The 22,999-nt window shown below is 35.8% G+C and overlaps 1 non-coding gene and 1 pseudogene across 1 annotated transcript; both read left to right on the forward strand.

Annotated features, from left to right (window-relative positions):
- Positions 1-7,731: 7,731 nt before the first annotated feature.
- On the forward strand, positions 7,732-7,826 carry LOC114912889 (U6 spliceosomal RNA; annotated as a pseudogene).
- Positions 7,827-10,727: 2,901 nt separating this feature from the next.
- Positions 10,728-10,830, forward strand: LOC140853045 (U6 spliceosomal RNA). Its single transcript, XR_012136123.1, has one exon. It is a non-coding gene; the product is annotated as a U6 spliceosomal RNA (small nuclear RNA).
- Positions 10,831-22,999: the final 12,169 nt, after the last annotated feature.

Raw genomic sequence — 22,999 nt, forward strand, 5'->3', positions numbered from 1 at the left:
AGCCTTTCACTACGCTAATCTTGAAGAATAACTTTGGAGAAAGAAATCCATCAAGAGGGAGAAACAATATAGAGAGAGAAAATTCTAGAGAGAGAAAGTAGAGAGAGAAAGTCCAATTTCAGAGAGAGAAAGTAAGAGTTCAAACTGAAAGAAGAGAGAGAAGAGAGAGAAACTCTCTCTCATTTTTTTTATTATTTATTTATTTTCTTTTCTTTTCTCTTTTTCTTCTTTTTCTTCTTTTTCTTTTCTTTTCTTTTCTTTTCTTTTCTTTTCTTTTCTTTTTTTTTCTTCTTTTTCTTCTTTTTCTTCTTTTTCTTTTCTTTTCTTTTCTCTTCTTCTTCTTTTTCTTCTTTTTTTTTCTCGGGCTCCTTCCAGGCCGAAATAGGGGACTGGCGGGTCTCCTGTCTTGATCAGCCGTTCAGGCCACGACCGGCACGACGGACCCGACGGCAGGAGAGGGCCACTCTCCCAGGTTTGGAGGGGCATGGCCGGTGGTCGGTTGCGATCGTCGGTACCGAAAAATCCATGGGAAGAAGAGATCAAAATAGGGGTCTCTTCTCTGACCAAAAATCGACGACACCCGTCGCCGTCAGTCGCGCACAGAGGCACGGGAAGAAGGAAAAAGAAGGGAGGAAGAGAAGGAGAACTTACTTCGGCCTCCGGTGACCCCGCTTGTGAGCAATCACGGTGGGAACGAAGCAAGGATCCGCGGCTCTAATTCGAAAAAATCAGAAAGGAAGAGAGGGAAAGAAGACCGATGATCGACTTCTAAGGAAGGGGAGGGTCTTCTTATAGAGAGCCCTAGGTCTCTGAGAGGTCCTAGGACTCCCGATTCACCAAGGTCTCGTAGGAGAAGAAGACTTCTATCGGGAGTCTTCTTCTCGATTTTTCCCCTGTTTTCATTTTTTTTTTTTTTTGGCTTGGGTCTTGCTAGATGGGCTTGGGCTTTGGGCTATAACATTCTTCACCCCTAAAAGAAATTTTATCCTCGAAATTTTTCATACCTGTCACCATTGTATTGGAAGCCTGTGCATTCTGTTGAGTAAGTGCATAAACTCTTCCATGGATTTTAGAAATCTGTCCACCACCCCTATGTTGTCCTTCATAAGTTCTTTGGCTAACTTGATTTTCTATATTTAGCGGGCAGCTAGCAATTTTATGATCCATCTGACCACATTTGAAACAAGACCTGTATTCCAATAGCAATCCTTGTCTGCATAATTTTTGCCACATCTGGAGCACTGCTCACCATCAATCTGTTGAGTCTTATTATCTATTGCTCCCTTAACTGATCTTCTAATGTTTTTATTATTCTGCCCTTGTGTATCATTTGATTTTGCTCTCTTTCTTTGCTTTCTTTCCCTTTCCATGCGTTCTTCATTGACTTCTCTTTCAATTATCAGTGCTTTATTTACCACATCTGCATAAGTTGTCAATTCATATGGAACCACTTATTTTTGAATCTCAGTTCTCAGTCCCATCTCAAACTTGTGAACATGTTTTTGCTTACCATCCACTAATCTCGGAGCAAATTTTGCTAACTCTGTACATTTTGCTTCATATTCAGTCACACTCATACCCTTTTGCTTCAAATAAATAAACTCTTGCTCTTTCTGGATCCTTATACTCTGAGAAAAATACTGATCATAGAATGCAATCCGAAATCTTCCCAGGTAAGTATTTCGTCGTCTTGTTCATACTTGTGCTGTAGTCACTGACACCAGTTGTATGCTTCTCCTTGCAATAAATAAGCTGCATATCGAATCTTTTCTTCATCAAGACACTCTGGGACAGCGAAAGCCTTCTCCATCTCCATTATCCAGTTATCAACCTCCAAAGGTTCAATAGTCCCCTTGAAAGCTGGAGGAGCAAGCTTTTTAAATTCTGAAATATTGTTCTGTTGTACTGGTTGCTCTCCATGTTGTGGTGGTGGATGCTGATGTTGTTGTGCATCTCGTTGTATCTGCTGTTGTTCAAGCATTTGCTGCTGTATTTATTGTTGCGCTTGTACCATCCTGATTAGGGTCTGTATTAACTGAGCCATATCTGTTCCTGACGTGCTCTCGAAGTACTCCCATTAGGATCTACGACTCCCTCCTCCTGAGGGGTGCCACTGGTCAGATGGGGAGTGTTACCATCCCGTGGTTGTGATGTCTCTCTTGCAATTTCTTGAGTAGTTCTTGTCATTCTACGGAGAGGCATGATAACCTTGTAGTAGTAAAACCTTATTAGATTCATTTATCTATTTGTTAGGATGGGTTTATTATGATGCTCATACTTTATCATCCCAATATTTCTAATGTTTACCCACCTACACTCATACTATGTCTAATTCTATGTGTCATAATTTATCCACTTATGCTCTGATACCATATTAATTATTACGCCCCCGACCCAAAATCGCGAGCAGGAGGTCGCGGCAACCGCCGCATACTTATGAAGAACTCTCTCCATAAGCATGCAAGGCATCTCATCACGATATCAATGCATTACAGCGGAATAAATTTAAATAATTAAAATAAATATCTTACATCCAATAAAATTTTACTAACAATAAAACAATAAATCTTAGTTCAATAAAGTTGACAATGCTAAATCTGTCTCTAAAAGCTCTGTCCCAATATTTCTTCCCATGCTCGAAATTAATTATCTGAATCTAAAAAATAGAAAGAAAGGTAATGAGCTAGACAGCCCAGTAAGTAACAAATATCTCAACTAGATATTTCAGATATTATATAATTTTCAAGAATAATATTGCAAATAAACATAAAAATATATTTCATGCTGATTTAATATAAATCTAATATTTTTAAATATTCACATATAATATAATCATAAATCTGATTCGGTTCAAAATACTTGTAACTCAACAGCCTCGACTATGACCAACGTTTAACCCCCATTGGCAGGGTCCACTGAATACCAGTGCACAACCCCCACTGGCAGGGTCCACAAACACCAACGCACAACCTCCACTGGCAGGATCCACTGAGTACCAACGTATAATCTCCATTGGCGGGGCCCACTGAAACATAGTTAGGCTGAGAGCATAAATTCGATCTGTATCAAAACACTTTGTATCATAATATATCATAAATTTTTTTCACTGAATATGTGCATAATCGACGTACCATAATATTTCAAAAGTACTTTTCTTTCAAAACATAATTTCATAAATCATGCATAATTTCAGAGAATAATTATTTATTTTCAGAATAAATATGAAATATCTCGAGAAGATGGTTCATTACTTACCTTTCACGGAGCACTGAATGAATAGATCGACTAACTTCTAGGAGATTCTTCAGTGCCTATTATCCAAAATTATATTTTTACATTAATTTTAATTCAAAATTAAATCTAAACAAATCCCAAATCAAAACCTTACTTAAAATCAGACTCTTTCCTAAACTCGATCAAAATCATCAAAATGAAGCCTTTCACTACGCTAGTCTTCGAAGAATAACTTTGGAGAGAGAAATCCATCAAGAAAGAGAAACAATCTAGAGAGAGAAAGTAGAGAGAGAAAGTCCAATTTCAGAGAGAGAAAGTAAGAGTTCAGACTGAAAGAAGAGAGAGAAGAGAGAGAAACTCTCTCTCATTTTTTTTATTATTTATTTATTTATTTATTTATATTTCTTTTCTTTTCTTTTCTTTTCTTTTCTCTTTTTCTTCTTTTTCTTCTTTTTCTTTTCTTTTCTTTTCTTTTCTTTTCTTTTCTTTTCTTTTCTCTTTTTCTTCTTTTTCTTCTTTTTCTTCTTTTTCTTTTCTTTTCTTTTCTCTTTTTCTTCTTTTTCTTCTTTTTTTTTCTCAAGCTCCTTCCAGGCCGAAACAGGGGACCGACAGGTCTCCTGTCTTGATCAACCTTCAGGCCACGGCCGGTACGGTGGATCCGACGACAAGGGAGGGCCACTCTCCCGAGTTCGGAGGGGCAAGGTCGGTGGTCGGTTACGATCGTCGGTGCTGGAAAATCCACAGGAAGAAGAGACCAAAACAGGGGTCTCTTCTCCGACCAAAAATCGGCGACACCCGTCGCCGTCAGTCGCGCACAGAGGCATGGGAAGAAGGGGAAAGAAGGGAGGAAGAGAAGGAGAACTTACTTCGGCCTCCGGTGACCCCCCCGGTGAGCAATCACGGTGAGAACGAAGCAAAGATCCGCAGCTCTAATTTAGAAAAATCGGAGAGGAAAAGAGGGAAAGAAGACCGATGATCAGCTTCTGAGGAAGGAGAGGGTCTTCTTATAGAGAGCCCTAGGTCTCCGAGAGGTCCTAGGACTCCCAATTCACCAAGGTCTCGTCGGAGAAGAATACTCCTATCGGGAGTCTTCTTCCCGATTTTTCCCCTGTTTTCAATTTTTTTTTTTGGGCTTGGGTCTTGCTAGATGGGCTTGGGCTTTGGGCTATAACAAAAGCTCTCAGAATCAAGGAGTTCGATGATCACAAGTTGAAGATAGGTATTTGATACTGTACTGATTGGCTTTAATCCAAATGAGAGTTGTTGAAAAATATATTCCAAAATCAATCATCAGTTTGTTGATGATTATACTCATACTTATAAATATATATAAATTTTTATTAATAAAAATTATTTGATTTTTTCATTTCAATTTGTCTATCTTATTTTGAACTCTTATGTTGTAATGAAGTCCATAGGATTATAATTAATTGACAAAGGAGGATTTGACATTTAGTCCTTAAAAGTATTCGCGATTGAATGATATGCTGTTAATAGGATGATAGCAATATCGAATATAGGTCGTTGCGTGCCATATGAGTTGGTTGTCCTCTTAATCAAAAAGTATGGAGATACTGGTATGGCATACAAATAAAATATAGGAGTACATTTGTATCGAACGTGATCATTTATCGAGCATTCTGCTGTCAAGAGTAGCTCGTGAAGGATATGGGTATAAGTATCCCTCAGACCTGAGATCACCACGATGATTTGTAAGCAACTCACTGTACTTTAGTATCAGACCATCTGAGTTTTTAATTCAGTGATGGAAGGTTATTGGGTGTAGTCAAGTACTTATCAAGTCGGAGTGTGAGTCAAGATGAAATTGACCTCTTTGAATTAGTAAGAGATATGCATCAGTGTATTTCAATTCAGTAAAATCTTGATCAGGATAATTCATGTGATGGATTTAAAATATTGAAATATAATGTGATCGACTAAATTAGGGTTGATAGTCAAATCTTAAGTCATCTTTAGCATTAGGATCAAAGGGATGAATTATACGGTAACCATATGTCAGTAGATTCTAAAATATTACTTTGCAATCCTTCGACCTATCCGGACATCGGGTCTCATTGCTAGATGGTTACATCGATTAATATAGAAAATTATTTTTATGCTATTGACTTAAATTCGAACCTCTGAGGTCATACACATTAAAAGATTCAAACAGATCTGATGGCTGAAGAATCCCATTAGATTATGACTCCGATGAAAAGTCCCACTGGGATTGAGACTCTAGAGGAGAGTCCCATTGGACTAGGACTCTACTATAAATGGAGAACTAATTAATAATTAGATTATTAATTGACTCAATTTGATTGAGTAAAGAGCTTTGGATCAAGTCTAATTGAATTAGATTCAGTTCGACTTAGATTGGGTTTGATATGATCAAGCCTGATTGTAAAAAAAATTGATCCTGATTCGATCAAGACTTGAGCTCAGCTAATTTCTAATTGAGCTAGAAATTTTTTGAGATAATTAGGCTTCTAATTTAATTAGGCTCATTTCTATCATTGGGTTCAAACCAAATTTGATTTGGATTAGAATTAATTTAGAAATGAAGAGTCTCAGTCGACAGGGACTCTATCCTTATCTCTTACGCCACCCTGGACCCATGCCTTTTATTCTCAATGCCAAAATAGTTTTGTCATGAGATTTTTAATGTGATGAGAGTGGGTCCAGTAAGGGTGGGCGGCATAGCATAATGAGTTATAATCTTATCTCCTACCTAATTCGAATACGATCTAAATTAGAAATAAAGTGATAAAAAAGAAAGGAATTTTTCAAACTAGGAAAGATGGGAGGTGCCAATTGAATTTTTTTCTTAATTTTCTTAAAGTGTTTTTGGATGTGTGAGATAGCAAATCTCCTTCTCATGCCAACCAATAATTTTTAAAAATTTTGGGATGCCAAAAATTAGTTTTGGCATGGACTCTACGGCGCCCCATCCCTTGGATCAAAACCCTAGTCTTTGTCTATTTAAAGGAGATTTCAGTTGTTGACACCATATGCCAAATTCCTTGCTAAGTTTATTTTTTCTCCAGAGCTTTTCCTTCTCTCCTCTTCCTCCTCTAGATTTCTTCATCCTTTGGAGTGTCCAAGGTCCTTGAAGAAGGAGAAAAAAATCAACCTCCAAGATCCCTGCAAGCTAGCACTTCTAATGAACCTGATCTGTGTCGATCTTCGTATGGACATTCTGTAGAGGTCGGATGACTTCGTGTGGCTATAAGCAATCTGAAGGAGATCCTTTTCAAGTATTGGACCAGCAGAGATTAAGAGTTTTCAATTTGGTATTGGTTTCTAAACTTCTTTGATTATGTTTGTTAGATCTAACGATTAGATCTATATGGCAGCATCGATTAGATCGATATAAGTTTTTATTTTTAGATCTCATATGCTTATTAAATCATATTATTTATCTTGGTATGATAGTCTAAATTAGATCTTATACATGTGATTTAGATTAAATTATTTAATTTTATAATTTTGCTGCATAAAATTTTAAAATTGCATGCATAGCACTGCCAGTATTTTCTTCATATTATTATTGAGTTAAGTTACATCGGTCCATGACCGAACTACCTATCTAGTAACATCGATCCATGACCAACTTGCCTTTCAGTATTATCTGCTTAATCTAGAATTTCTAGTAAGTGGAAGGCTCACCTCGGTTTGCTTCTGATCTCCTTCATCATACCTCGATTAGAGACCGACCTAAATCGACGATGGTTATTCAACATAAGTATTAACTACATACGAACATGAAATGCAATAGTCGCCCACGAGTGGCTCATTACTCGATCTTAATACCAGTTAATAAGATAACCGCTCATTAAATGCCATAACTCCCACATTCTGAGTATTCAGAGACAAGGGTTGCATGGTAACGGCTTTTCTAGCCCTGCAAATACCAGTAAGCAATGGAGGATCAGGTATGCTAAAATGAAGCTAGACTACACTACTTTTTTGAGCTCTTATTTTGGCTCTTTGGTTATTCTCTTTCTCTGCCTGACTTAAGCATTAAAGGGTCCCCCACCGAATAACTTTCGGTAAGTGGACTTTCTTTTACAGGTTCTCTGCCATTCATCGCTCATGCACACAACTCGGCTCTCGATCGACTACCTCATCGGAGATAGGCTGGAACAGCTTTCTTTCAAAACTCAAAGATAAATTTTCTTTTGTTCTACAAAAAAAAAGGAAAAAGACAAAGTTTCCATTCCTTTCTTTGTGAGAGAACTTATATATATTGGTCATATGGCATTTCGGGCTGGATAAGCCCAAACTTCTGGGCTGGCTTTATGAAGAAGAATTGCAAAATAGTACATAAAGTCCATCTCAGTTGGGCTTAATTGAAAAGACAAAATAAAACTAGCTCACAAAATAATGGAACTAAGTTGTATTGTGTTCTAATTACAAGCTCACCAAAATCCCACATCGATTGCTTTAGTAATCCTAAACAAGTTTTTAAAAAGAAAGCAGCATTTGAAAACATTATTTTTAGGACATTTTGATAAATTTGGTAAAAAAAAAATTAGCATAACCCCTGCACAAGGATGACATGTTTAAATTGATAAAATAGTCCAATTTTTTTTCCTTCATACCCATCTAAATTTTGAAAGAAAAAAAAAAAGAACTAACAGCTTAGTAGAGAATTCTTTCTTTTTTTTTCCTTCAAAAATAATTTTCTTCTTTTTATATTTTTCTAAAGTTATGGAATAGTAGAAAACTTATAGCTTAGTAGAGAATTTTTTCTTCTTTTTTTCCTTGAACGCCAATCTTCTTCTTTTTCTATTTTTCGAAAGTTATGAAATAGTAGAGATTTTAATAGAAATTTAAGTTCACTTTTGAGCTCTTTGATTTTAAGAATTCCTGTAAATGAAAAAGTTATCAAGTACCTTCAAATGCAATGTAATTATTGATCTCCCTTCTTTCTTCAAGAAAAAAAAATGTGCTACTACCAATAAATTTAGTAAATTTATTGGTGATAAGTCTCTCTTTTTCTCTTTTTTTTTCCTTATCTTTTTTTTTAGTTTAGTTTAGTTTATTTTGATATTTTTCACTTAATTGGTGGTTTATATAATCTATTCAATTGGTAGTTTTAGATCTCGTTCATTGATATAATAATCTAGGGTTCATGTGTTGCATCTACCTTAAAGTTGGTTCCAACTTCAATTATTCTTATGGATTTAGTGTATGGAATGAAATATGGATTTCAAATTGCTATAGACTATGGGATGGAAAATGTTTTTTCGAAAAAATACATAGACATCAAAATTATGTGACAAAATAGCTGTAGAGTGAGTTATATGGATCTAGTTAGAGATTTGAGAGTTATATATTATCTCAATTCATTAGATTGAATGGATTCATCTATGAACTATGTTATAAATATCATATGACTTCTTGATTAATTACTATACTATATTTTCTTTAAAAAAAAGTAATATAACTATCAAAAAAAATTTAAGAAGAAACCTTATACATGTACCTTGAAATTGTAAAAGAGATGATTATTTGCAAAACAAAGGTCCAAAGGCTTGTTTAAACAGACAGGAAGGAAAAAAAAAAACTTAAAGGCCTAAACTCAACTCATGGAACATGTAGAATAAATTTTCATACCTGTTTCTAATCTCGTAGCTGAAACAAATATTCGGTAACCTATCATACTGTGAGATGTATACCCTTCCAAGATGAAAGATGCCTTTTTTTTTTTCAAAATCCTAAGTCCTTTAATCATAGTTTGCTTTATAAATAGTAATTTTTTATTTATCTAAATAATTAAAATTCAAATAAAATTTAGAACCTGGGGAATGTGATGATAATCTTATTTTACTATGATTTTTTTTTATCACTGGAGTATGTATATATATATATATATATATGTGTGTGTGTGTGTGTGTGTGTGTGAGAGAGAGAGAGAGAGAGAGAGAAATGTATTCTTTACTTCTGAATAATTCAAATAGCTTATTTTTGGTTCAAGATAGAGCTCTCAATTTTTTTTTTTCTTTTTCTTTCTGTTAAAATTTTTTTCATGTACTAAAACAAACATATTTTATATTCTAAGACATTTTTTCTGTGTTATTTTTTCATAAAAAAAATATAAAAGAGAATTGGTCCAATGGCATGACCGATGCTTCCCTAAATAGGTGCATCTTGCATGCTTGTGCACTTTACTTCATGATGCCTCGTGATCTTTCAAGATCAAAATATAAATTGTTTGAGAGATATCAATATTATGATTTTATTATTTTAAAATATAAACTTATGAATATATTGGCCATCTGTCTCTCTACCGACAAAAACTCTAAGAAAATAAAAAGATAAATTTTAATATTGGGGTTGCCACCAACAAAATCAGATGGTTGTGAGCCCTTTCTTCTCTCTTTGTGATATTTTTTTATTTATTTTAACTTTTTCTTTTTGATTCCAATGATATCTCACTCTAAAGTAATAGTTAAGTATAAATCCTGGTCTAGTAGTGACCTAACCCATCATGTTAGTAGTTTTAAATTGTATGTAATTTGGCATTATAATCTTGGGTCTATATGTTACACTTGTCCCAAGGTTAGTTCCAAATTCAATTGCTATTACAGATCTATTGTATGATATAGATTATGGATTTTAAATCGCTACAGGCTGCTGGATAGGAAATGTTTTTTAAAAAATTACATAGAGATCAAAAATTACACAGCAAAATAGCCATATAATGAGCTAGATGGATCTAGTTGAGATTTGAGAGTTATGCTTTGTATTTAATGATTAGATAATAGATAGATCTTTGAAAATTATTAAATTTAATATATTGATATACGAATTACATTATAGATCTCATATAACTTGTCGACTAATATATTATATTTTCTTTAAAAAAAAAGTAAAGTTAGAACTTTAATTTCCATCAAAAAACCTAGCAAAGAAAAGCACGACTTCCAACTGTAACATTATTTCATCATCTTATCAAGGTGAAATAAAAAGATCTGACGGTCATACAACCATATATACTAGGGTACGGTAGAGAATAGATTAATCTCGATTTCAATTATACACATGATCCATATATACCTTAGTAATGCTTAAGTAATTGACAGCCAATTTTGACCACATTTTAATGGAAAATTTTATTAATAATGAGGTAAAGAAATAGTACTGATCAGATAATTAACAACACAACAATTCATCACATTTTCTTTTCTTTTATTTTGTGGGAAAACTTGTTCTCTATCATAACTTTCAATTGCACACTTAACCCTAGGCCAACTCAAGCTGAAAAGCCTTGGTAAGCCCAAAATTCTGGGCCCAACTTTAGTTACCATGAAGAATTACAAAATGATCCATAAGTCCATCCAAGTTGGGCTCAATTGAAAAGTCGAAACAAAACAAGCCCACAAAAGTTGTGAATGTATTTCTACCTACAAGCGAACCAAAATCCCACATCCATTGGTTTAACAATCTTAAACAAGTTTTTTATTTGAAAGCAGAGATTATAAGTTGTTCCCGAAGGGACGTGCAATAAACTTGGAACGATATAATGAAGATTAGCATGGTTTATGTTCAAGGATGACACGCATAAATTAAGAAATGATCCAATCTATTTTTCTTTATACCCATTTAAATTTTTCCCTTCACACCAATTTCCTTCTTTTTATCTACTAGCATTTTTCTCGTGTATGTTGCAAGGGAATAATTATGTCTTAATTGATGTAAAAAATTAAATATAATATATGAACATAATAATTTTGAGTATGAAAGCATATAATAATTATTAAATTATAAAAAATTTTATCAGATTATTGACTATTTACTAAATTTGATATAATTCAATATCTATTACTTAGTAATTTAAATTACTTAGAATTTATTTTTTATGTGTATTTTCTGATTAATTCTTGTTTTATATATTTTTTATTTTGGTTTAAGGTTTAGAGTTGGGTTGAAGATAAGAATTGGAAACATAATTAATTAGTCATTTTATTTTCTCGTTTGGTTAAGGATTTAAGGTTATGGTTTAGAATTAGAATTAAAAATATAATTAATTAATTATTTTAGATTTAAAAATATAATTATTTATTTATTGATATGTAAAAATAAAATAAACATTTAATGTTATACTAATTTTTTTTATTTACTTTTATGTAAGTAGTATTAATATATATTTTTTAAATTATTGAATAATAGAGAGTTTATAGAAATTTAAGTTTTTTTTTGAGCTCTTTAAGAATTCCTGTAAATGAAGTAGCAGTTGTCAAGTAGTTAACAACTCAAACAAAAAAAAGGAAGACCTTATGCACCTAGAAATTGTGACCGAATATGATTATTACCAACCAAAGGCCTATCTAAGCTTTAAGAAGAAATAAATTAAAAAAAAAAAAACAAAAGGCCTAGACTTAATTTATGGAACATGTGGAACAAAAATTTATAGCTACTTATAATCTCTGATAGCTAAATAAATATTCGGTTTGAATCCGTTTAGTTGGTAAATTAGCATCTTTTAGATTCTAAATATCATACATACTAGAAATTTGAGATTGCACCCAAAAAATGCAATATTTGATGATTTTGGTCGATCAAGTAAAATTGGTTCCACAAATGCACATTTTTTTATAATACCAAGTGAAGTGTCATGGGAAGCTAGTTTCTAGGAAAGTGGGAGTTGGGGGAACAAGCTTCGTTCCTTTATCTGTACTTCAACTACATAAACCCCAAAAGCCAAATATATATATACATATATATTGTTGTTGCTGAAATCGATCGAGATTGAAAGACAAACATCTGATCCTCATGCAGGGATGCTTGCACTAGAATAACCTACAAGATAAGTCCCAAATTAGAAGTTGTGGCTTCGACGAAGATCCTCCGACGCGCAAGTCAGAAAAGCAGAGAACAAAAGAGCAGCAACGGATTCTCTGTGAGGAATTCGATTGGACTTATCTAGGTTCTCGGAGCTCTGATTATTTATATAGAAGGATGCCAGATAGCTAGGTTGTTAGTTGTGAGGTTGCACGATCTTGAGATTGTCGGACCGTTGGATATGCCAAACTGGACGAGATAATTCCGCCCTTAATCGCTCCTACGAGATCAAGGGAGACGGTTACATCAAATCCCATCTTATTCAGGATAGACAGCTATCGCACATGTTGAAAAGATAAATCGGCTAAGTAGCTCATACACATATTAGACCTCAAGGATGCCTCAGCTCAGCATGGAGAAGAACTCCTCAGCTCATACGATGGTAGCGGTCATGTTGATGACCTAAAAACTCGAAATATCTTGTGATATAGCACTGATCTGAGGTGCTCACAGTAACCACCGTAACACTATCCCCCTACTCCTGAATCTGAGAATCAGACGAAAGGAGTACTTCAAAAGTACCTCTGATCCAATGCCACGCGCTTCTACTTTCATGCCTGCCTTCTGCATTTAAAGCGTATAACGTCAGCCTAATACGATTATTGCGGATGGGCATAATTAATGGGACTACCCAGACGATGGTTTCTTCGAGGTTTAAATTACTTTACGGTGGCCTTTCATTTTCTTTCTCCTTTAAATTTATGCTTTGAAGATACAAACAGCCACAGATTTGCAGAGATAACCACAGATCTTTTTTGTACTGATTTCTCATCACGATTTCTTAGAGCAAAATGGATTCGCAGTGCATAAAGAGACTTGAGCAAATTCTAGCTTATAGGAGGCAGGTCATGGTTCCGATTGCTGAAACGGGATATGCAATTGGGAAGAAGAACATGCCGCTCCTACCGTTGAGCCCATGGCCCTATCATTGAAAGTCGTGATGCAAAATTTTTCTTAAGAAGTTTCGATCGATGGAGCACCGATGGAGACGGCATCAAAAATGAGCATCGAGGGATGCAATGAAAAAGATCTGACTGAGATAGCGTAGATGGAAAAGGTGGTTGATAATCTGAAGAAGGATCTGGTGACGACGATAGAGACTAGGAGATTTCTAAAAATGGTGACTCCTACTAGATGCTTTCTTGCATCCACTTCTCATGCAGGTCTCTTGAATTCGACCCCTCGTGCTCCATCCACAGTAGAAATCCTCCAATCCATGGTGAAATACTTGAGGAACCTCCTACCACCAGTCGAGAGGTTGTTTCTCAATGAACAAAAGGGAGAGAAGCGATCGGTTGACGCTTTAAGATCCCTTACACATGTGGGCCAATGTCTAGCGAGCCTTACTAGTTTCAATCTCAATATTCTGGCAATGGAGAAGGAGGAGATCACTTGCTGAAGTACCAATTAGATCATCTACAGAGGGATAATACTGAGCTGGCTAAGGAGCTCAACTTTATGGAGGAGACTTTTCAGGAGGCTCAGGAGTTGATTCTCCATCGAGATGAAGAACTGTGGTAGGCCGAAAGACAGATTGAAGCCCTCGAACAACAAAAATTTAGGACCGACAGAAAGGTTGAAGATCTCGAAGGGAGGATTAGAACCCTTGAGAGATAGAGGTCTGAAGTTGAGAGAGACTATCGCCGGACCCAAGATGACCTGGAGCACCTGAGGAGGACACTTAAAGTGAGAAGAGATTCTCCTTATCTTGAAACTCACTCTCGAAGGAGCTCCAGTGGTGGTCCGTCCAAGAGGGCCAGAACCTTCGAAGGGACGAGCTATGGAGAGAGAGATCTTTGAGGAGACGGGTGCTTCACTTTCAGAAAAGTTCAAGCCTTCCCAGAGCCGCTCTTAAGAGTCCAGAAGACCAGATCAGAGGTGGAGCACCTAAAGAAGAGGTTGGAAGAGAGAGATAAATCATAAGCTTCTCTGGGGTAAATTTATAGACCAAAAGATTTTACTCAAATATGCTGAAAGCAAGAGAAAGCAGTTGAAAAAGGAAAGGGCTAAGATCATAGCCCAAGCTTGCTAGATGGTGTTCTTCACGGGCTTCAAGAAGTGCAAGTCCATTGCCCAAGTGCATCTCCCATCTGATTTCATCAAGCATCTTCAAATTGATTGTCTGGATGAAGATTTACAGACTATGTCGTTGGATAACTGGTCAAGGTTTATAATGACATCCCGCTTTCCAAACGAGGTGGACAAGATCGATGCAGCCATCTAGACCGAAGGCATCATCGGTGCTGAGGAATATTATCCCGCAGACGATTGCCCCAGCGATCCCTCTGAGGGGTGATTTACGCCCTCTTCTTCTTTTATTCTCTGTGATCTGGGGCTCCTGGTCTTGTAATAGAATCTCTATAGGAACAATTGTATTCCTCTTCTTTTGATGAATATGAATCATATTTTTAAATATGTGAATCAAAGTCTTTAACATATGCTCGGTCGCTAGCTGTAACTATAAAACTTGATTAGATAATAGCCTAGGTGAATATTTAGCTTGTGTTGTACTTTAAGCAAAACATGAGCCAAGCTGAAGTTAGGACGAAAATTCGAGCTGGCTCTAGTTGTAGTTAGAATTGTAAATATAGTAGAGATTATAATTCTCATTCCGATCTGGGGCAAAATTTCATACCTATCGTATAAATTTTGAAAAGACTAAAATTTGAATTGCATCCATATGGGAGGAATTTGGCACACGTCTGCACACATTCCTTCGAAAGTGGCATAAAGTATGATTCATCTGTCATTAGCATTAACTACCATATCAGCAGCAGCAATCACGTCCATTTGCAGTCTCCACATATCACGCGTACACTAATCTTCTGTCGATGCACATCTTCTGTAATTAATATGCCAATGGGAGGCGGCTTTTGGTGGTCCCGCTGAAGTCTGAGGTTATTTAAAATCTCCAGATAGAATGAGATGCGAACCTCACAAAATTCTGATTATCCTCTCTTTCTACTGTGAGTTCCTCTCTTCTTCATCCTTTCACAGTTTTTCTGCATGAGAGAGAGAGATGGCCACCATGGAGCCTGACTTTATGCCGCTGGACTTCAGATCAGAGTTGACAGAGCAGGACATAATCATTTTGCAAGAGCAATATCAAATACCTCCCGCATTCCAACTTGAAGTCTCGAGACCAGATGATCGAGTCTGCCATCCATCTTCAGGATGATGGGCTTCTATGAGGAGTGCTTTCGAGCTGGACTGAGACTTTCTCTTCATCTTTTTTTTATAGCTCCTCTAATACTTTGAAATATCACCATGTACGGTGGTGCCGAATGTATGACGGCATATCTGCGGCTTCACCGCGGTATATGTGCTAGCTGGGGTTGTGCCAAATGTCACTTTTTTCATTTTTTCTTCAGCCTCAAGCAACATCCAGACTCGCACGGGTGGTGGTACATGACTCTGTGGAAGAAGAAGGATGGCTTCCACCTGGTATTTTCGGATATACCTTCTACCGTGCACGGTTGGAAGCCAAGATTTTTTTTCATCTCACAGACATCAAGCGAAGAATGAAATTTTACTATCTGGGGTGAACCTCGAGTGGCTATGCTAAAGGAACCTTCGATGAATGAGAACCTGGAGTAGGAGATGGCAGCTCTACGGAGCTTCAGGGTTTCCAGAGTTGAAAAAGCTGCTATCAGCTCAAATGCTGTTTAATGCCAGTATCAGCCAAGTCGCTCCTCAAGGTATGCGAGTAAGCTGTTCTACTCTAAAATCTTCTGGCTCTATTCGTCTTACAATTTGATTACCATGATTGCAGAGCTGGATGCTGGGAAAAGCTTGAACTCACCAAAGAAGGAGAAGAAAATCCTACAAAAAAGAGATGCCAAGCCCGCCATCAGGCAGAGCCTCTGAGCCAGAGTCAAAGATTTCGTACAACCATCTTCGAAGGCTAGAAAGTCTGAACCTTGTCACCCAGAAGATAATGAGATCACGCAAGTGAAAAGTAGCTTGCCTACCACCTCAGCTATCGCGGGCCACTGAGTGGGCCATGCAGACTAAGGTCTGGAGGAGGTAATTCTGAGCCTATCCACTCCTCTCCGCTCAGTGACCCAATCAGCTTCACCAGCTATTGGATCCTCCTCGGATGAGGCACCAGTCGAGGTTGCCGGTGCGTCTGGAATTGCACAAGCTGGGCTGAAGCTTAAGGCCTCAGTGCTTAGGGATCCCATGCTGATGAGCGAGCTACTCTTCGGACTGCTCCTCCCTATCGATGCGAATGAGCTATTGAGCATTCCTTGGAGAGAGATGAGGAGAGGTGCCGTGGATTGCCTCATCTGGGTATGTTGTGGCTTTCCCATTTAGCACTTTTGTATGCTCATTTATCACTTATGAATTTTTTTTACTTGCTAGCTTACCTATTACTTGAACGGATACATTGAAAGCTTCCGTGAGCTAGCCAAAGAGGCGAAGAAGTCTAGGCTCGAAGTTGAGAAGCTCAAAAGAGCAAAAGAGGAGGTCAAGAAGGAGGTTGGAGAAGTCTCCATGAAAGCCGATGTCGTCAAGAGGAGAGCCGAAGATGCTGAGGCAGCATTAAGGAAGGCTGTTGAGGAGAATTCTTGACTGCTGGGCAAGACAGTAGAGTTCGAAGCTCAGGCGAAGAGAAATGCAGCCGCTAACGAGGAGAACTCTCACCTACAAAAAAAATAAAAGAGCTAAAAGCCCGACTGGGGGCTGAGGAGAAGCAAACAGTCGAGGCTGCTTTTAAGGCTATGGAGGACTTTCGATTCTCAAAAGAATATGAGGAAGAAAGAGCTGAGTATTCCATCGATGCCTATGATGTCGGAAGGCAGTCTATCCGAGTCTGAGTTGCTGTCAAATATCCAGGTCTGGACTTGAATTTTTTAGATGAAATTTGGGATCCTACCATGGCAGATGTCTCAGCGATCGGTACCTCAGCTCCAAGCATTGCCCTATAATTTTTGTATTTCTCTTTTTCGTGTTTTAGGGCCATCGTAAGAAAATTTTGAAGGGAATAAAATGAATAGAATCTTTTTTATCATACTTTTACTATATGAACTTACTCTTACCGATCTGAGGCAACTTAATTAAATGGTAGACTCATTTTGATCCCTTAAATGCGGACGATTATGGAGAATGATGATCGATGACTCACCCGATAAGATCATGCCTGAGAAATGGTATGGGGTCTATGAAGATGCGCTATGTGAGCACACTCTATTTTATGAAGCATCGCAGGGATTTATTCCCACTTCGGAGAAAGCACGTCATTAATTACTTGGCCATTAATTCCTGAAAAGTATCGATTAGCGGTTGATGTGGCTGTTAGCACTTATAGATAGGGAATCAGAGAGCCAAGGGATCTCTACTTTTCCTTCTATGGCAAGAAGTCTCCTTCCTCACCTGCTGCCATGTTGTTGCTTTCGAATCTACCACCCTTGGAGTTAGTTAAGTAACAGATGAGAGAGCGGAATGCCTTTGCAAGGGATGTCCGTCGGAGGTATTTAGCCCATGAAAGGGAGAGAGCTAGGCAGGCTGCGCATCCTCTTCTCATAGGGTCTCTCCTTCTCTACCTCGTTCGACCAGGCTCCCCCCTCAGCTTGAGCACATCCTGCCTACAATTCGAGAGTGCTGCATTGTAGAGTTCTGGGATTCTACGGCATTCAAGAAGAAAATGCTCGACATCGCCACTGCCACCTTCATCCAGGACTTCAATAATTGTAAGACCCATCTATTGAGGATAATATCGTATCTAAAACTTCACAGCATACGGGCTAGCGATACCGACTGATATGCTCGTGATGTTGCCGTTAGGACATCGTGATTATCAATCTAATTGCAACTTCAATAAAAATTAAAAACACGTAGAGAGTAGCGAGTCAGGTCGAATCTACAGAGAAGATAGGATTTTGATTTAAAATCTTTGATTTTATAAAAAAAATAAAATTTTAAAAAAAAATAATTTAAGTTAAAAAATAAAAATTAAAAGTGTGAAAAATAAATTCGATACTAAGATCTACTATTTAGATCCTAGCATCTACTTGTAGTAAAAATAAATAATAAAAATTTAAAAAGTATAAAATAAATTGATACTAAGATCTACTAATTAGATCCTAGTATTACTTGCAAAAAATAAAAGACAAAAATTTAATATGCAATAAAATAAATTTTGTATTAATTGAAAGTAAAATTCAAGTACAAAAAATTTAAAAAAAATAATAAAATTAAATTAAATTAAAATTATAATAAAGATCTGAAGTTGATCAGTCCAGCCTCATCGAAAAGATAGTTGATGATCTCTTCTTCTTCCTTTATACTCCGTAGAGCGAACCGATTTCTCTTCTTCTTCCTCTTAAATTTTTAAATCTATTTTTTTTTCTTAGCTTTCTACTGAATTTTTCTTCTCTCAAGACTTATTCCCAAACTCCCTATTTATAGATGAATTTTTCACCTTTTTTTGGTAGCAAAAGAAGTCCTAAAACCCTTAGAAAATATAGTATACCCGTATAAATTAATTATGACCATCGAATCTTCAACGGACCACTCAGATCAGCCTAAGAAAATAGTGTTATACTCCTTATCAGGGTCGAATATGATTCTGGCCATTGGATCTAACGTCGAATTAAATCTAAGCCGTCAGATCATTCTCTTTATCTCCTATTCAAAGTCGGAAACCACCACAGCCATTGGATCGTGCTTCGGATTTGATCTAGGCCATTGATCAGTGCTCAAAAATTCTTCTTTCAATCGATAATGAATGTAGACCGTCCGATCTCCCTCAGTTTGAATTTTAGCCATCAAATGGCATAAATTTTCTTCCGCCCGCCCGTAGACCGTGCCAAAATACCATGTAACATTTCCTATGGACCATGCCATCAACTCTGTGGATCAAGCAGTCGGTCCACCGTACACTGAAGGTAATAAAATTTATTTTTTAAGATATTTTCACTCAATTTTTGCTTTGATTTTTGTTAAAAAATTTAGAAAAAAGATGCATTAAATTTTTTAAAAATTTTTTATTATTTTGATGCTTAAATTACTCAATTAAATCAACATCTATTTTTCATAAATATGCTCTAATTTTATATTTTTCTAAAATTATCTATTTTTGTAAGAAAATCTAATTCATTCATGAAATTAGATTTTTTAAGAAGATGTTAGCATCATAAATTATCTCACATCTCCTAACTTGAACTTTGCTCGTCTTCGAGTAAAGAAAGAATTTAAAATTAAGTATCGTTTAACTTAAAAGTAAGAATTTCACCAAACGATTTTTAAAAGGCCATTGATATTCAGTAAAGCGTGAGTGAGGTATGTCATTAGAGTATTAATATTAATCAATATGAGAGTTAAACTGAGAATACTAAATTTTTTTTAAATTTTTTTAAATTATTCCTACCTTTATCTCCAAATCATTAACCTTCATATGAACAAGTATATTGTTACTTCCATCTTTCATTTATTGATTGATTTTTTTTTAACATTGTACCACTATTGAATATCTTAATCTCTTAAGCTTTCTGTTTGACCCATATAGCGAGTTTTCAGCCAATGACTCTCAAACCAGATGACTTTAAAGTACTAGGTATAAAATATCTCTCGGACCTACTTGCTCGAATCAAACAGGCTCTGAGTTAATACTAGCTTTACAACAAAACTTCTTTGCCCTTCATATTTTTGATGCAAAACTCAATGCTTGCTTAGGCAAAGAGGTCCAGTTACTCAGCATGAAGTACTTGAAAACTCTCTTTATATATATATATATATATATATGAAGAAACATATAGTTACCCTACACAAGTCCATAAGAAATAAACTCTTCTTTGATGTTGGTACAAAAATTTAAAAATACTCAAAAAAAACTATTTAAGTTCTAAATTTAACTCTTTATTAAGTTTTTTTAATACTTGATCCGTCAATATCTCATAAATGCTTTGGTCTGTACATCAATTTTTTATTTAAAATATTTGATTTAATTCAATTCTTAAGTATAATCAGGTGCTTAAATACTAAATACTAACTTACTTGAGGATTTTAAAAAAATTAAAAAATTTTATTATCTCTCCTACAACTTAATCGATATTGTCCTTAATGGAGTAACAAAATTAAAGGGTACATACAAAGAGAAAGAAAAAGAGAGATGTCACCTGATTTAGAAGTCTTTTTCAAAAGGTTCTCCCCCAACTTAGCCAAAATTATTTTCAGATCCTTACAAAATACACAAAGTAAGACTCGATTAACCTAAGTAAAGTGTAAAAGATAATAAAAAGTAAAAACTAAAACTAAAACTGGGTTGCCTCCCAGGAAGTGCTAAGTTTATCGTCTTTAGCCAGACCATGCTGATTCTTTCATCAATCCCGTATCAAATATTGGATTGATAAATTTTAATGATTTTGGATTGTCAATCTCAGAAAGATGATCTATAATAAATTTTAATATTTTATTATCAATTTTCAAAAAGTATTACACATCTCCGTTCTTAATTGTAGTAAGATAATTCACAAGCCCATTCACAGACCTTTGTTTGTTGAAAATTTTTTCTATTTGTTCTTCTAAAATGTTCATGAATTGAGTTTTTGGGTTAGGAGTTAAGTTTGATGCAATGGGTGCTGGAAGGGTATCACTTGATTCTAAACATGCATACTCAGGTGTGATCAAGGGCAATTTCAGTTCTGGATGAGATGATTCTGAAGTAGAAGAACCGGCTTCTAGGACCGAAGAAAATGAGACTCTTGATGAATATATCTCGGGTAACTCATCCACTCTCTTTTCTTTATCACTTAGATCAGTATCAATACTGAGCTCAGGTTCTTCTATTGGGTTAGTCTCAGTACTAATCTCCACTTCTAAATTTTCTTTTTGGCTAGCATCAGTACTAGCCTCACTCACCTGGTCTTAGTATGGATCCTTAAGAATTCTATCACTTTTAAGTTCAAAAATTATTTTGTTATTTTCAAATTGAAGATTCTCAGATGGGACATTGGATTAATGACTAGGTCTAGGTGGTTGGTAGGTGAGTGTGTTATTTTCAAAATTCAGTATTGATTGGCTCGACAGTTGACCTAGTTCTCTCCTCATAGTAGACTCAGCTAATTGACCTATTTGTACTTCTAGCCTGATGAAAAATTACTATTGGATCATAATCATTTGTTGAAGTTGGTTAAATCTATCATCGACTAGATTGATCTATTGAGGAGGTGGGTATGAAGGCAGATTGTAATAAGATGGCTGGGTAAGCTGACTAGGCTGACCTCTATTATAGACATAATTCTGGTATTGGGGTCTATTTTGAAAATTTTGCACTTGAGGTATTTGGGTCTGAGCCTGGGTCTGTTGGAGTCTTCAAGAAAAATTAGGGTGGTTCCTCCAATCTTGGTTATATACATTTAAGAATGGGTCATTGACAGGATTGGAGTAATCTTGAGTAGCTTGAACTTGTTCTGGAATGAAAGGTAAAAACTGTGCAGCCGTAGGACATTCACTCACATGATGGGCTGGGCTAGCACAAATAGAACAAATCTCCTGATAATTGAAAGGTTGTGTGTATTGCGCAGGAGATTGTGGACCTAGGACTAGGTATTTATTATAAGAAGGTCAACTTTATCTAATTTTTGGGCTATCAGGTTCAAATCAACCTTAGGACTAGAATTTGAATGTTTGATCCCATAGAATAATAAAAATATCGATGGGTTATAGGTGGAAGAAAAAATAAAATATTTTTTTATCTGTCTAGGTGGATTTTAGAATTTTTAGCCATTTGATTATTAGTTGTAATATGAATCAGCCATTCAATTTTAGAATTGGATTCAACTGGGTCAGAATAAAAAAATTATACCATGCATGTATCAATGCAAACCCTAATATATGATTGAATTTTTTTTTTAAAGAAGAAGGAGAAAGAAAAGAAAAGAGAAAGAAGGAGAGAAGTTTCTAAAGGTGAGATCCTTAAGAAAGTCCTAGACCTAGGGACGAAAGATGAGAAGAATTAGTTATGGTTAAGTGCTAATTACAATCAAGTTGTAAGCAATTAAATCTGGACACCTACGGGTTTCTTAGACCTATTAGTTTGATGTAGAGTGACTTAGCTTAGATGCAAATTAAGTTTGTTCTCACTTCCTTCAACTAGCCAAATAAGAGGTGAGGTCGTGGGGATCCCCCCGTTGCTTACCTTAGGCACCAATTGAATTGGTCAGGTAAGCTAATGGAACCAATTAAATAACCACGAGTCCACTTAGGCTTAGTCTTTGTAACCTCTTGCCTTAGACACCAGTTTCAGGGGTGAGTACAAACTTACTTTGCACTTGACTTCACTACACTACTCAAACTGAGCTCAATTGATCCTAGGGGTCAACGTCTACTGAATTTTAATTAGGCTTGAGTTAATGTGGGATACTGGTTGGTTATTTTTGGGCTAAGAAAGGGTGATGAAATCTCTACCTTATCTTGTTATGAGTGTTGCCCTAAAATTGATTTAAGATAAATATGCACAATCAATTTCAAATAAGGGGTTCTATACAACTAAATTAGATGCATGAAATTAATCAAACTTGAAAGCTTACCTTGTCTCCAGCGACCACCAAAAGAAAATCTAAGATGATGAATGCTTCTAATAATTAAGTTTCTACTCTTGTCATGTGATTTTTATTAGATTTATGTGGATAAATTTTAAGTTAATTTGAAAAAAAATAACAATTAATACTAAAAAATAGTTAGGGTTAGGGTTAGGATTGATCTCACCGAGCAAAATTTGAAGCTTTCAATCTCCTTTTTTTTTTAATTTTTTTCTTTTTTCTATAAAAAGATAAAAAATAAAAAAGTTAATAAGCTATATTCATAAAAAAATCAAAAAAATTAAATATTAAAATTGGTGCCATCCCCGATAATGGCATCAAAAATTGATATGCTCGTGATGTTGTCGTTAGGACATCGTGATTATCAATCT

Source organism: Elaeis guineensis, chromosome 12, assembly GCF_000442705.2.
Source record: "Elaeis guineensis isolate ETL-2024a chromosome 12, EG11, whole genome shotgun sequence".
Taxonomy (NCBI): domain Eukaryota; kingdom Viridiplantae; phylum Streptophyta; class Magnoliopsida; order Arecales; family Arecaceae; genus Elaeis; species Elaeis guineensis.